At 41.8% G+C, this 15,565-nt stretch overlaps 1 long non-coding RNA gene across 3 annotated transcripts; it reads right to left on the reverse strand.

The window, feature by feature from the left end:
* Nucleotides 1–1,697: 1,697 nt before the first annotated feature.
* On the reverse strand, nt 1,698–10,631 carry LOC127341061 (uncharacterized). 3 transcript variants are annotated; one of them, XR_011754669.1, is made up of 3 exons: nt 9,940–10,608; nt 8,820–8,929; nt 1,698–1,895 (listed from the first exon to the last, which is right to left on the reverse strand). It is a non-coding gene; the product is annotated as an uncharacterized lncRNA (long non-coding RNA). The 3 variants fall into 3 exon arrangements; XR_007875155.2 differs by lacking the exons at nt 8,820–8,929; nt 9,940–10,608 and adding an exon at nt 2,906–8,515; XR_011754668.1 differs by lacking the exon at nt 1,698–1,895 and having other exon boundaries at nt 8,732–8,929; nt 9,940–10,631.
* Between the last annotated feature and the right edge of the window lie 4,934 nt (nt 10,632–15,565).

Raw genomic sequence — 15,565 nt, forward strand, 5'->3', positions numbered from 1 at the left:
ATTTTCATAAGATTGTTGGACACTACATTCACAAGGAAGTCAGACCAGAAGCCGAGATTCATACCCCGAGGAAGTAAGACCTGGACTATAACCTGAGCACGTGAGTAATATCTACTCAGAAGTACGAAAGCTCAAGTAAGCCAAGGATAATGAAGTTGGACAAAGGAAATATCAGAGACCAAACAAAGCTTAAGAAGGCCCAAGACCGAATGTGGCACCCCCGATTGATCAGGGTTAGACAAATACCAGATCTTCATCTAACATAAGCCTAACCTAGAGCTCGAGAGACTACAGTGAGAGGATCGGTAACACAACAGTGACTCTACGACTCAAAAAGGTAATACGAGCTCATAACTGAGCGAAGAACCAAAGCATTACAAGCAGAGGTCACTGACCTGGCAAACATCAATCAACGGAAGCGAAGTTATGCTATTAGACATAGCAAGATAGCAAAAGGCCTAAGAGGCCAGGAGCATAACGGCGACGTCCCAGCCCATAGATTCCGTGCCGCCACCGGGAACCCCAAGCTACTCGTCGATGTCGACTAGAAACCACCATCTCGTTGGAGCGACTTCTTCCGAAACAAAAGCATGCAAAGCCGAGCACAGGACTCAAAGCAAGACTTAGTACAACCTTTTAGCAAAGCGGGTATGCGGGCTTTCTGTGTGGAGCTTCTTTTGCGTAAAGCCAATTTTCCTTTGTAAGACAAGAGAGAAGAGAAGCTCGACTACTCAGAACCTTTAAAAGGGGATAAGAGAGCGATATCTCTATCTCTATTGATCATCATATTGTATCCACCAATTTTCATCATCTCGGACCACTATCCTCGGAGCACCCCCTCAACACCCGAAGAAGGTGTCCGTAAGCACACATTGTTTGCCAAGTTTTACGATCAGGTTAAAGTTGTCTATGATCAGAGAATCCATTCCCAAGTCGTCCGCGTGGACACGGCTTTTCGAAAAGATTTAACCCTGCAGGGGTGCACAACTTTACCCACACGTGCCAACCGACTCTTAATGCCAGAATCATTAGCTCTCTTCCTTGGAAAGCCGGCAGAGGGTGGTCGACCACGACCTTTACCTTGCTGTCGCCGAGACCATGAGTCACGCGCTAAGGATTGTTCCGCCGTAACGGGTCAATTCCCGAAGTCGGTCCTTAACGATGTGAGGCGAGGTGGGTTTCCCCAGGGACTCTAACCCCAGCCACCACGGCCACGCTTACCTACCTGTATGCTATGCACCTTTTTAAAAACGTTTTCGATGCATATGTCCAGATAACACGCAAACTATGTGACTCATGGAATCTACTAGGCAAGTTAGTGAGTCGAGAGGGTACCATAATAGGGCCTCGCGTGGTTGTACGCTCAGTCTTGGTTCAAGAGGCGAGAACTCGGTTCCTAGGGTTGGCAGAAACGAAACAACCCACCACATCCCAATGTGGCCTCTCGTCTGAGCCTTTAATCATGTTTATCAACATCTCTATACTTACCACGTCAACCTGTCATGCTAGTTTCATTTCATTGTATGGCTCCAGTCCGAAGACCGGAGTAGCAGCGTAACAAACTAAGCATGGCTAAGCATAAAGAGATAAAGGCTCTAGCGATGCACACATGCCAAACCTAGTTATGCTAGGAGCAGTGGATCAGGTATTTGAGGCTACAAGGGTGAAACATGCAATAGATATGATAACTCTACCTATCGATAAAAGACAGTTGAATCGTAATCAATATGTAGGAACCAGAGTAAAAGCATTTTGAAATCATATATGAACCAGGCTAGGGCTTGCCTTTGTCCCTGACAAACCAAAGTGGATCTTCGATGCATGCTTGACTTGTTCGTCGGTGGGCAAATATTAACCTTCGGTGTTGTCGATCTTCATCGTCTCGGACTCGTGCTCTATCGATCGCGAAGAAGCAAACACCGAAAAGGTAAAAGAACAATCAACACATGGCATTGATGCAATGCGCATACAAGGGTGATGATATGACATGTTAATAGTAATGAAAGTGATCCTATAACATGCTCATCAATTTAAATAGGGTTGAAATGCATAATACTTTGCAATTCCATAAACCCCGCATATTAAAGAAAAGGGTTCATTTGTTCTTCTATTAGGGACAGGGTTCAAAGTTGTTTAACAATGCATGATTTTGATACTAAAGTGTAGATCTCATTTTTCTGAAGATTTTGATACCTGGTATGTAAATTTCAGATAAAGTATGAATTAGTTACGAATTTTATAAGGTTACTCATTTCCTTAAATTTCTGCAACTGGGGAAACGATTTTCAGAGAAGAACAATACTATGTGTCCTTCTCGGTTCGGATGTGTGTGAGTGATAAGATTCAGCCTGGGCTAGAATATACATGATCAATCATGTAGTGAACTTAGTGGTTCCGGACATCTACATCTACAGGACGTGTGACTAAAACTACACTCACCAAGATGACCATATACAGAACATGCTACAGCAGTTCTAGGAACAGAGCATGTATTACTGCATTTTAGAGATTGGTAAACAGATCTGAACTTGTTTAAACATCACACAAATATATGGCACTATCAGCTAGTACTTGATATGGGCAAAAGTTCCCAGGACAGGCATGGGTAGCTGAACAAGAGCTTCTACCGAGCATGTACTAGCTGTATTGACAAAGTTCTGAACCTGGTACGTGTTTGCAAGAAAAGAGGATGCAAACAGAACCTTTTTCTACCTCTGACCAAACTTATAAGCTGCAGCATATGTGTGCCTACAAACAGTAGTACGTATGCTTCTAGGCTTACATAAACGAGTAGCAGACCTGTTTATTTCTGAACCAAAAGTGAAACAGTACAGCAGCAGATAAGCAACGAATTCATCCCTGGAAGAAATGAATCTGAACATGGCTTTGTCATCACCAGCTTTACCTCAGCGAGGAAGTGTCTAGCTCTGATTCTTGCTGGGGTTTGGCCTAAACTCCCCAGGTTCCCACGCTAAACGACTCCGGCGGACAGATATGGACTCCAGCGACTGCCCCGTCGACTGCCGCAGAGAATGGCCTTCTCCTCCCTAAGATCCTCTACTCGCTCAACTAAATCCCATCTCAGGTATGTCACAACCATGGTCGCCGGTTCTCAGTTTCTCCGGCTGGTGGCGACTCGATGGATAAGATGGCCGGATGGCTTGTTATGTGCTGAGCTGGGAGTAGTAGTACTATTTGGTTACCTCTCTCCCTAGATATTTTAGATAGGTGGTGCTGTAGATAACCATCACACGTTTGCTACAAATCCAGTTGTTGCTAGCTCATGTGTGAACTGAACTAGTTAGATATACTTCACATCGACTTTCATTTGACCAAAGTTTAAATATTTACCCCTTCGCAAATATAATCTTGGCAAAAAGAGGCAAATAGCTAATTGGTATAACTAAATTAATATTTTAAACATTCACCTCTTTTGTCTAGAATTCAACATTTTTGTTTGAATAATTATTGAGGCATTTAAATTAGACGGAAAGATTCATCCATTTTAAGGTTTCCACTTTATTTTAAAATGCATTTTTTTCTTAATAATTTTATATGATGCTCATGATGCACAAAACAACTCTAATTTGGGTTTAGTAAAACAGGGATGTTACAGCTCTATCCCCCTTACAAGAATCTCGTCCCCGAGATTCCTAAGGTAGGAAATGAGAAGGTAACAAGGACTACACCGTTCTTCAACAAGCTTGTTGATACCACGATGATCTTCTTTGTTGAAGAAGTTGATCCAAGACACCATGAAGAAGTCTTCATTTTGCTTTCTTCACTCTAAAGAAAAGAGGAAATAACTCTGGACGATGGATCTTTACAAAGATCGAGTATCTCATGATCAACTCATGAAGGAGTGTTCGGAAACAACTCTTGAGCTGAAAAACATGAGACACATCAAGGTAATGGCAGAGACGAAAGAAGTTTCAAAATTTGGTAGGCAATTTTCTCCATGCTTGACAGAATACGAAAAGATGAGGTAGCATAGAGTTGGATTGCTTTTGGTACCATGAAGAGACATTCCCCAAAAGGAGGGTGACTGGGAGAAGGACAAATGATTACCAACCAGAGCAACTTTGGATTTAAGAATCATAATCACTCTTCGGGCAAGGATACATGAAACAATTTTCATCTACTCAAAGGTTAGGGCCTAGATGACTGACGAATTCACACAACGTGTGAATCGATTGGAACTTTAGGTACAAACAACAGGAAGGGGAGGAGAACTAGCTAGTCAAGTGTCAATGATCACCGGGGAGTGAAATTTCTCCTAACGGAGTGGTTGTCACCGGAGAAATGATTCAAGGGATTGACCAACAGACATGTAGCAACTCTGCTTATAACGTTCTCCTTGATGTTATAGACACCAATTTTAGGTTATTGACGAGCCTTCAATAGGTCATCGAGTCAAGGTTGGACTTCGGAATTGAACAGACATCATAAGGGCAACTCCTAGAATAAGTCGCACAAGATCCTTAGGGAGAGTGGTTATTCTTGATGATTCAAGAGATTATGACATTAGGCATTCCGACTAATTGTGTTAACTACGACATCAATCTTGCCAGATTTCCAAAGAGACATATGTCAAAAATCCTTGAGAAACACTAACCATCATTGCCGCTTGAGATTCAGCTTAGGCTGGGTGTAAAGATATTTCAGACTCGGAATGTACGAATAGAAATTGCAATAGTTACCACCAAGGTAAAGTTGCTAGATCCTCAAGATATAGACCACCATGTCAAGCTCCAAAAGATCGAGCTAAATTGCGTAATCCATGTGGTTGCGATTGTCGAAGACAATTGCATGCATATGAACTTACAATGTAACACCGTTGAGTCCTGGTGGGAACATCAAAGAAGATACTAAAGCTATTAAGCTTCTTCTCTTAAACAAACCAATCAATGTCTTAGTGTGCATAGATGAACGTTTCAAGGAATGGAGGTAACAACCTTCCATCTCAAGAATACTTCGCATATGCCTGACCGACTTGCGATGATTCCCGAGGAAAACAAAGGGAACTCTACTCGGATCCACGACGACATCTTTCAGCAAATGCACGTGAACCAGAGAAGGACACTTCCAACATCCAGAACATACTTCATTATAACACAAAGATGGTTCTCAAAATTTTCCAATATTAGTGCCAGCTGTTCAATATGAACCTCTTTAAACATGGAGGAAATAAGAATATCATTGAGGGCTCAACAACAAACTTATCAAAATACTCCAATGAGGAACTCATATTTTGCATGAACAAGGCAGAAGTATTGGTCAGACCAAAGGACATGAAGGTATACTCAGACAAGGCACCATGAGTATAAGCATCATCAAGATAGTCCTTGGAACTGAGTTTGATTTGACGATAGCCCAGGCTCAAATCAAATATGTGGAAGATAGCATATCCACAAAGGAGATACTTTCTGACTTCAACACAAACAACACTAGACATCCCTTTATGAAGGAACAAAGTTGGATAGAGCTCTTGTCTTTCAACTCTCCAAGTTGTTGATTAAGCTCAACCAACTAGTCCAGGGTTATCCAGCACGGTTCTTGGAGAAGGAGTAGTTCAACGAACCAACGCACTCATGTACTCGAGAACACGGTCATGTAACAACATGGTGATACTCCTAGAAGACAACTAGAATATCACGAACCACCGGTATATCACTGAATTCAAGAGGGGATCTTGCTTTACAAAGCAAACGATATGGTCTTGAGAGCTTTGGGATTAACCTAACTCTTTGACCGAAGATGTGCGTCTGAACGAATGGACTTGGCAGCACAATCAAACTTCGCTTAGAAATTGGCGAACCAATCATGCTAAGAATGACACAAACGTCCATGGATTTCAAATCAATAAAAATTGCTAAGAATCTCAGAGAGCTACATCAATACGCACACCCCAACAACCCCAAGCATAGAAAGCTCGAAGGAAGGGTGAGTACAGATGTGCAAGATAATCACTTCATCAATAAGGCCATGAGACTCAGCACGACCTCATGATATAAAAGAGGGTTATACTCCAAGGTAGAACAGAACAGAAGCTACCGAGGCCTCTTAATCTGCAGATTACAACACTTTGACCAAGTCTTTGAAATGGACAAGGTACTGGAGTTTGTTTCTCCTGACATACTGAAGTGGAATGTCTGGACGAACCACAAGGATAATATGCATTGAAAAACACCAATGCAAATTTACAACTTGACTGCTAACTAGCAGACAAAGATCGGAAAGCGACTAAAGAGGAGGAACACAATCAGGAACAGAATTCCTGAGAGGTAGATGCACAGTTAACACTTTTGTGAAACTCATGCTCAAAAAGGGAGGTGTGGCGGAGTTACAGGCATAGATATGAGACTCTCAAAGAGCACTCTTGTCATGATCCATTTGGTTCAATGAAAGAACCTCTGCGATAGCTAGTGGAAGGGGAAGATATTTATTGCCGCAATTCAACACGACAACAACCACAAGCTTGAAGGCTAGCTTGATTTGGATTTAGTCATCCCGATGTAATGTATGAACATTAACACTAGTATTCAATGGCATGGATCTTGGGTTAAAGGCCAGCTTCATGTACCAAGATTCATTAGAATCCAGCACAATCGGGGACCTTCGGTTCAAGTCCAAGGGTTTAAAAACCGAGAAAGGAGTAACTACTAAATGAGTGACACAAAGGACACTACGAGGTAGTAATCACGGTGTAGCTTCCAGAAGCATTGCATAGCTTCCGAAGTACCCAAGAAAATAAAAAGGAGGCATACAAGGCAAAAGGAAACCTCGAAGCCTAGAACAGAATGATGTGGAACCCACAAAATAGAGAGATCATGATGGAAAGGAATCTCTCTGTTGAAAAAAAACAAGGAGGATGCATAGAACACACACGACTGAAATTATGATTGAATGATAGCTCTCTCTTGAAGCAAGAGAAAGAAAGAAAACTCGAAACACACGCACACAGATTCTCTAGAGTCGTGCAAACTTAACAATAGGTCAATTGGTTAAGAAACGACCTGCCCTTGAGGCACCTAAGTTTGAAAGACTAGAAGAGATAGAAAAACTTTCAAATCAACACAAGGTAAGGCACCTTAGAATTAGAGCGATACCAGATAAGGAGTAAAAAGAAGCCTAATCAGATTTTCGCAAATACTTTTAGCTTCAAATAGTTTTCCCAAACACTAGACTCAACATCGACCAGTGGAAAGGGTTTCCTACAGGCAGTCCTGCTCTGATACCAAAACCTGTGGCACCCCCGATTGATCAGGGTTAGACAAATACCAGATCTTCATCTGACATAAGCCTAACCTAGAGCTCGAGAGACTACAGTGAGAGGATCGGTAACACAACAGTGACTCTACGACTCAAAAAGGTAATACGAGCTCATAACTGAGCGAAGAACCAAAGCATTACAAGCAGAGGTCACTGACCTGGCAAACATCAATCAACGGAAGCGAAGTTATGCTATTAGACATAGCAAGATAGCAAAAGGCCTAAGAGGCCAGGAGCATAACGGCGACGTCCCAGCCCATAGATTCCAGGCTGCCACCTGGGAACCCCAAGCTACTCGTCGATGTCGACTAGAAACCACCATCTGTTGGAGCGACTTCTTCTGAAACAAAAGCATGCAAAGCTGAGTACAGGGACTCAGCAAGACTTAGTACAACCTTTTAGCAAAGCGGGTATGCGGGCTTTCTGTGTGGAGCTTCTTTTGCGTAAAGCCAATTTTCCTTTGTAAGACAAGAGAGAAGAGAAGCTCGACTACTCAGAACCTTTAAAAGGGGATAAGAGAGCGATATCTCTATCTCTATTGATCATCATATTGTATCCACCAATTTTCATCATCTCGGACCACTATCCTCGGAGCACCCCCTCAACACCCGAAGAAGGTGTCCGTAAGCACACATTGTTTGCCAAGTTTTACGATCAGGTTAAAGTTGTCTATGATCAGAGAATCCATTCCCAAGTCGTCCGCGTGGACACGACTTTTCGAAAAGATTTAACCCTGCAGGGGTGCACAACTTTACCCACACGTGCCAACCGACTCTTAATGCCAGAATCATTAGCTCTCTTCCTTGGAAAGCCGGCAGAGGGTGGTCGACCACGACCTTTACCTTGCTGTCGCCGAGACCATGAGTCACGCGCTAAGGATTGTTCCGCCGTAACGGGTCAATTCCCGAAGTCGGTCCTTAACGATGTGAGGCGAGGTGGGTTTCCCCAGGGACTCTAACCCCAGCCACCACGGCCACGCTTACCTACCTGTATGCTATGCACCTTTTTAAAAACGTTTTCGATGCATATGTCCAGATAACACGCAAACTATGTGACTCATGGAATCTACTAGGCAAGTTAGTGAGTCGAGAGGGTACCATAATAGGGCCTCGCGTGGTTGTACGCTCAGTCTTGGTTCAAGAGGCGAGAACTCGGTTCCTAGGGTTGGCAGAAACGAAACAACCCACCACATCCCAATGTGGCCTCTCGTCTGAGCCTTTAATCATGTTTATCAACATCTCTATACTTACCACGTCAACTTTGTCATGCTAGTTTCATTTCATTGTATGGCTCCAAACCAAGACCGGAGTAGCAACAGAACAAACTAAGCATGGCTAAGCATAAAGAGATAAAGGCTCTAGCGATGCACACATGCCAAACCTAGTTATGCTAGGAGCAGTGGATCAGGTATTTGAGGCTACAAGGGTGAAACATGCAATAGATATGATAACTCTACCTATCGATAAAAGACAGTTGAATCGTAATCAATATGTAGGAACCAGAGTAAAAGCATTTTGAAATCATATATGAACCAGGCTAGGGCTTGCCTTTGTCCCTGACAAACCAAAGTGGATCTTCGATGCATGCTTGACTTGTTCGTCGGTGGGCAAATATTAACCTTCGGTGTTGTCGATCTTCATCGTCTCGGACTCGTGCTCTATCGATCGCGAAGAAGCAAACACCGGAAAGGTAAAAGAACAATCAACACATGGCATTGATGCAATGCGCATACAAGGGTGATGATATGACATGTTAATAGTAATGAAAGTGATCCTATAACATGCTCATCAATTTAAATAGGGTTGGAATGCATAATACTTTGCAATTCCATAAACCCCGCATATTAAAGAAAAGGGTTCATTTGTTCTTCTATTAGGGACAGGGTTCAAAGTTGTTTAACAATGCATGATTTTGATACTAAAGTGTAGATCTCATTTTTCTGAAGATTTTGATACCTGGTATGTAAATTTCAGATAAAGTATGAATTAGTTACGAATTTTATAAGGTTACTCATTTCCTTAAATTTCTGCAACTGGGGAAACGATTTTCAGAGAAGAACAATACTATGTGTCCTTCTCGGTTCGGATGTGTGTGAGTGATAAGATTCAGCCTGGGCTAGAATATACATGATCAATCATGTAGTGAACTTAGTGGTTCCGGACATCTACATCTACAGGACGTGTGACTAAAACTACACTCACCAAGATGACCATATACAGAACATGCTACAGCAGTTCTAGGAACAGAGCATGTATTACTGCATTTTAGAGATTGGTAAACAGATCTGAACTTGTTTAAACATCACACAAATATATGGCACTATCAGCTAGTACTTGATATGGGCAAAAGTTCCCAGGACAGGCATGGGTAGCTGAACAAGAGCTTCTACCGAGCATGTACTAGCTGTATTGACAAAGTTCTGAACCTGGTACGTGTTTGCAAGAAAAGAGGATGCAAACAGAACCTTTTTCTACCTCTGACCAAACTTATAAGCTGCAGCATATGTGTGCCTACAAACAGTAGTACGTATGCTTCTAGGCTTACATAAACGAGTAGCAGACCTGTTTATTTCTGAACCAAAAGTGAAACAGTACAGCAGCAGATAAGCAACGAATTCATCCCTGGAAGAAATGAATCTGAACATGGCTTTGTCATCACCAGCTTTACCTCAGCGAGGAAGTGTCTAGCTCTGATTCTTGCTGGGGTTTGGCCTAAACTCCCCAGGTTCCCACGCTAAACGACTCCGGCGGACAGATATGGACTCCAGCGACTGCCCCGTCGACTGCCGCAGAGAATGGCCTTCTCCTCCCTAAGATCCTCTACTCGCTCAACTAAATCCCATCTCAGGTATGTCACAACCATGGTCGCCGGTTCTCAGTTTCTCCGGCTGGTGGCGACTCGATGGATAAGATGGCCGGATGGCTTGTTATGTGCTGAGCTGGGAGTAGTAGTACTATTTGGTTACCTCTCTCCCTAGATATTTTAGATAGGTGGTGCTGTAGATAACCATCACACGTTTGCTACAAATCCAGTTGTTGCTAGCTCATGTGTGAACTGAACTAGTTAGATATACTTCACATCGACTTTGATTTGACCAAAGTTTAAATATTTACCCCTTCGCAAATATAATCTTGGCAAAAAGAGGCAAATAGCTAATTGGTATAACTAAATTAATATTTTAAACATTCACCTCTTTTGTCTAGAATTCAACATTTTTGTTTGAATAATTATTGAGGCATTTAAATTAGACGGAAAGATTCATCCATTTTAAGGTTTCCACTTTATTTTAAAATGCATTTTTTTCTTAATAATTTTATATGATGCTCATGATGCACAAAACAACTCTAATTTGGGTTTAGTAAAACAGGGATGTTACACCGAAGAAGTTTGACCATAACAAAACTAAAGACTAATTGAGAGATTCCTTTCATGGAACCTAAAAGAACCGAAAGAGTTATAGGTATCAACCATCATCCATGATTAGATGGACTAAGTGAGTCTAATCCATTCTTAGGGAAATAAACCATCAAGACCATCCCATGATAAGTACCTTATTAAGTACCGTTACTATAGTTTTAGCTGGTAATGGGAAATAAAAAATACCTTAAACAAATCTTGTAGAACCAATTTTTTGGATAACCAATTAGGAGTATGTTATCAAATTAGTTTTCAGATAAGACTACTAGCACAAGAAGAAGTCCCAATCATTAAATCTTCAAAGGGAAAGGAAACAATTCTATAGTGTTGGAAGAAATCACTGTTCAGTGGCAGACACTAATGGATTCCAGGAAGAATCTAGACAATGGATATATTCAATTATATCCAGTAAAATGACTACGGAGTTCGAGAAAAGTCGTAGTCTGCATAAGTCAGTTCCACAATCTGAAATGGGAGAGAGTTCAAACTTCGAGGACAAATTTTAGTTTAAGGGGGAGACTGTAATATCCCAGGATTTGGGGTTACAAAAAGAGAGGAAACAGATGTGTGCATTGCATTCATGCATAGAAAATCCGGGGAATTTTCGCGCTTTCAAGTAAAACCTGTCACAGTAACGGAAGTTTCACTTGACTTGATGGATTTCAAGTAGCTCATCAAGTCAAGTGCTATAAACCTCAATGTGACCTTGCTAAAACCTTGTTTTGGGTAGAGATGATTTGATCTAAGGGGTTAGATCAAATGGAACTGAAACCAACACAACAACACTTTAATAAATGATCAACTGCTTGACCTTGTAAAAGATTATAATATGGTATTCCTTGCCATAACATATGAACATCTATTCAATTGGAAATCAAGTAACAATAAAATGGAGAAACTATTCTTGCCTTATGTTTTCCATGTCTTAAACTAATTCATGCTCCTACCATGAACCTCATGGTATTCATTCTACTTCATTTTTGGAAGAATGACAAGGATCTCAACTCTAGAAATGTTCCCTAGTTTCCATTTGCTATATTCTTCTATATTCAAATTATTATACATCAAAACCTAGAGAAGAGAGAGTTCAATATTCATTAGCGAAGCAATGTCAACTTGAGATAAACCTTGAATATATATCCAATTACTCACATCATCATCTTTAAGAAGAACACTAGGGTATTATTCAAGACATTCCCTAGAGAGAGAACCCATTTGTGTTAACCATAGATATGGATGATCACCTCATTATCTATGGAGCCTAACCTTAGGCTAATATTAAAGTCCTTCCTAAATGAGAGAAATCATAGATACCAACATTAGTTATACCTAATAAAGTGTCAAGGATAATTCTTGAGCTAAAGCATTAGGGTATACTCTATCTCATCTTGAAGTGGTGAGATAATCCAATATTAAAGTGAACAAGACTATATCCATGAATTGATGAAGTAAAGTAGAGACTAATTCAACTAAGTTATCCAGGTGGAGACTTAACCTTTTCATACCTAATGAGATCTTGTGAGTACACCATAACCCTAGAATAATCCATTCCTTTATAAGAGATCTCAAGCTATGGTGCTACACTCAAGTTAGTTGAGCCAACACTTGGTTCTGAGGGAGAGAATTAGCCATGTATCAAGATGATTATATCATCATTCTTTGAAAAGAACTCTAAGTTATTATCTTAGGCATTTCCCTGGGATATAATCTATTGAGACAACCATAGCCATGTCCATCAAAGAAAGTATAAAACAATTACTATACCCTAGTTGATCAAGACAATACTTGAACTTGGAAGTGAGAAAGCTAGTTCATGAGAGATACCTTAGGAAGCCAAATCTTTGATCATTATAAATTGAGTACTGATCATCAACCCTAAGAACTTGAGGTAGAAGAGATTAAGAACAAGTTTATCATGTCTAACCCATGACCCTGCTTTGGAGATATATAATTACCAGTTAAACCTTGGTAGGTTGAACAGATATCATACATCACATGAGATCATAAGTAGAATCCGATCACATCTACATTCCACTTATCCCTTAATTAAGGAACATAAGAAACCTTAGATCCAAACCCTATATTTAATGTGGTGTGAATAACCATTCATCCTTATAACCAAAGGTAACCATAATAAGAACCATAGCCACCCTAGATACCTCAATGATAGATTAAATATAATAATAATAGTCCTTAGTAACTAGGTGTGAGCACATGAAATATTAAGCAAGTGACCATCTTATCATTAATAGGGGAGACTAAACCATAGCCAATTCTATATGGTGTAAATTCATGCCTATAACCTAGGCCTATACCTAAATTTTAGTTGTGCATCACTTGGGTAATCACAATTAAAACCTATGTCATATTTGAGTTTCAAACCATGTGTCATTAGGTGAATATAATTAGAACCCTAGAATTGCACATTAATTAAAACTTATGTTCCAATTATTGAACATAAGCAAAACCTAGTGCTAAACCTTATAATTAGACCATGTGTGGTGATCAACCACTTATCCTTATAACCCAGACCAAACTATGATGAGAGTAATACCTATTCTAGGTATATCAAAGTGTTATTAAAATATAATACTAGTGCTAACCTTGAAATAGGATTATAATAAAATTTACAAGACCTTAACAAATAAGTGCTCACATAAAATCATATGAAAGTGACCAACTTCTCAAATAAGAGGTCAAGTCCTAATGATAACTTCTACAATACTTGGAGTAGAAATTATTAACTCCACTAATTCAAAACAGATTTGATTCTATAAGAAAAAGGAAATCCAAATGAATATATAAAACCATACCTAAATGAAAATTGCAATAAAACTTAAATCTTTACTATTAAATCTCAATGAGACTGGTACGTCGTACGTTGCCTCCATCTAAAAGCCTCGACCTAAAATAGAAACCGAACCGGACGCACTCACGCACACGGAGGTCTCGATCAAAGAAAATAAGAACTGTAACACGATACGCGGGCGCCGGACATCCTGACACACGCGGAGGCTGACGTCCTTGATCAAAGAATTCTAACTTCCCAAATGCTAAAAAGCGCTCGGATGCTAGTTGGCTGATCGAGCATCCGCTTGGTGGCCGTCAAATCCAGTGGATCGAGCCAATCGCGTCACGTCCCGACAAAAAAAAGTCAGGGAGGTCCTTATCCCTACATCCGTTGCCATTGAGGCCTGCACCACGCGCCGCACCGCCCTGTGCTCCGCCCCAGTTCCCACCACCAGCGCACCGCCGAGGCTCCCGCCCTTCTTCCCGCCGCCAGCGTAACGCCTTAGCATCAACCCCGGGATCCTAAAGTTCCAACCGACCACCGTGATGCTCCCTCACCCAAGAGCGCGACGACGCTGCCCCACTGCATTTCCTGCGCGCTGCCCACGTGGGAGCTCCGCCGTCGCCGGCCATTGAGCTTGATTTTTTTGCCTGGACGCCTGGTCGCTAGGATTGAGATCGAGGCCGCCTGCTTGAGGTCGATCTCAATGAACACCACCATCTCTGATTATGCTCCGTTGACGCCATATAGGGCTGGTTCCGCCCCATTTCTCTCTAATCTCCGGCGACCCACCAGCCTCCAGCCGCCTCACCAAGGTTGCACCGCCCTCCATCTCCCGTACGGGCCGTCGCGGATCAGCAGACGCAGAGTGATACGCGTACAACACGCATCCGTTGGGAACCCCAAGAGGAAGGTGTGATGCGTACAGCGGCAAGTTTTCCCTCAGTATGAAACCAAGGTTTATCGAACCAGTAGGAGCCAAGAAGCACGTTGAAGGTTGATGGCGGCGGGATGTAGTGCGGCGCAACACCAGAGATTCCGGCGCCAACGTGGAACCTGCACAACACAACCAAAGTACTTTGCCCCAACGAAACAGTGAGGTTGTCAATCTCACCGGCTTGCTGTAACAAAGGATTAGATGTATAGTGTGGATGATGATTGTTTGCGAAATGAGAAAGAAAGATTGCAAGAGATTGTATTTCAGTAAAGAGAATTGGACCGGGGTCCACAGTTCACTAGAGGTGTCTCTCCCATAAGATAAACAGCATGTTGGGTGAACAAATTACAGTTGGGCAATTGACAAATAAAGAGGGCATGGCCATGCACATACATATTATGATGAGTATAGTGAGATTTAATTGGGCATTACGACAAAGTACATAGACCACTATCCAGCATGCATCTATGCCTAAAAAGTCCACCTTCAGGTTATCATCCGAACCCCCTCCAGTATTAAGTTGCTAACAACAGACAATTGCATTAAGTATTGCGCGTAATGTAATCAGTGACTACATCCTTGAACATAGCACCAATGTTTTATCCCTAGTGGCAACAGCACATCCATAACCTTAGAGGTTCTTGTCACCCCTCCAGATTCACGGAGACATGAACCCACTATCGAGCATAAATACTCCCTCTTGGAGTTACAAGTATCTACTTGGCCAGAGCATCTACTAGTAACGGAGAGCATGCAAGATCATAAACAACACATAGACATAACTTTGATAATCAACATAACAAGTATTCTCTATTCATCGGATCCCAACAAACTCAACATATAGAATTACAGATAGATGATCTTGATCATGTTATGCAGCTCACAAGACCCGACAATGAAGCACAATGGGGAGAAGACAACCATCTAGCTACTGCTATGGACCCATAGTCCAGGGGTAGACTACTCACACATCACTCCGGAGGCGACCATGGCGGTGTAGAGTCCTCCGGGAGATGAATCCCCTCTCCGGCAGGGTGCCGGAGGCGATCTCCTGAATCCCCCGAGATGGGATTGGCGGCGGCGGTGTCTCAGTAAGGTTTTCCGTATCGTGGCTCTCGGTACTGGGGGTTTCGCGACGGAGGCTTTAA

This window comes from Lolium perenne, chromosome 3 (assembly GCF_019359855.2).
Source record: "Lolium perenne isolate Kyuss_39 chromosome 3, Kyuss_2.0, whole genome shotgun sequence".
Classification (NCBI taxonomy): Eukaryota; Viridiplantae; Streptophyta; class Magnoliopsida; order Poales; family Poaceae; genus Lolium; species Lolium perenne.